Source organism: Corvus brachyrhynchos, unplaced genomic scaffold (genome assembly GCF_000691975.1).
Source record: "Corvus brachyrhynchos isolate BGI_N302 unplaced genomic scaffold, ASM69197v1 scaffold175, whole genome shotgun sequence".
NCBI classification, from domain to species: Eukaryota; Metazoa; Chordata; class Aves; order Passeriformes; family Corvidae; genus Corvus; species Corvus brachyrhynchos.
The window spans coordinates 2633486-2634784 of record NW_008238448.1 but is presented as its reverse complement, the minus strand read 5'-3'; positions in this window follow the sequence as shown (position 1 = coordinate 2634784).

Sequence of the window (1299 nt, the reverse complement as noted above, 5' to 3'; positions counted from 1 at the left end):
GTCCCTGCCCGCTCCCGGGCCGCACCGCCCCGTCGGGGGGAGAGGGTTGCGGTGCTCAGCATCTCGCCGAAGGTCTTTTTCAGAACAGGACCGTCCCGGGGCAGCTTTGCCCGGCCCGGGTGTCCCGTGCCCGCCGAGCGCCAGGAAAAGGAAGAAGGGCGGGAGGGATGCGGAGATGTGCATCTCCGCTCAGGAACTCTCCCTGAGCTGTCTGTCGTTTTCCGAACAACCTCTTCCCCATCGCCTCTCTGCAGCCGTCTCCGAGAGAGAGGGGGTCTCCCTACATCTGGGGAGCAATGCACAATTAAGCCCCTTCCCAGGAGTTACATTTCTAATTTCTTTCTTTCTCGATTATTTATTTCACGCACTTGTTCAACTTGGCAAGTGCGTCCCCCGTTTCCCGCTACCTTGCTCCCTTTCTCGGGGTTTGGAGGTTGTCATTTCTCAGCTGGATTTTAATTACCCGTTCGCGGACGATGACGCAGAGCCGCGGGCGGCGGCGTGGGCAGCCGGGCTCAGCCCGCCCGTGTCCCGGCCGGCGGTGCCGCCGTGCCGAACCCGGCATCTGCTGAAAACGGATTGAGCATCCACATATTCCCGTTCCTCCGGCTGCCGGAGCTTGAAGGTTTAGCAACCTGACGGGGCATGTGCAAAGCACCAAGCACACTTTTCCGATGCCAAAATACTGGGAAGTTGTTTCCTGCAAAATGTGCCCCCATCGCGTTCGCAAAATAAAAGTTGCGGATCCTGACGTTTCCCAAGTGCAGCGTCTGCTTTTGTCTGGATGATTTTTTTTACTGTGCTCGTGCCCTGTTGCAGGGCGATGCCGGATCAGCCGGGAGCTAACGGGGCAGCGCGGTGCTGGAGGAACGGGACAGGGTGGAGGGGTGAACCTCCGTTACTGCTCTGGCTCCATTTACCGGTCCGAAACTGGGACGAGCTCACCGCGGCGGGTTTCGCCCTGCCTCTCGGGGGCTACTACTCGTTTCTGCCGGGAACTTGCTGGATTCAATGGGGATGTCTTAATTCTGCCCTTCGTCCGAAGCGGGCGTGGGCAGAGCCTGGTCAATCCCTCACATACTTCCCACACCGGAGCAGCGCCATGTGGCGATGGGGAAGGCTCAACAAAGCAGCCCTAAAAAAGCAGGTCTGTCCGCCCTTCCCGGGGATGCAGCTAGTGCCTGTGCCCTCCTCGGCGGGCTTTCGGCTGGGGGGGACAAGGGGCGGCAGTGCCCCGGTGCACCCCCGCGACCCGGACACCCGTACACACAGGCACAAGTGTGCATGTAGACACACACA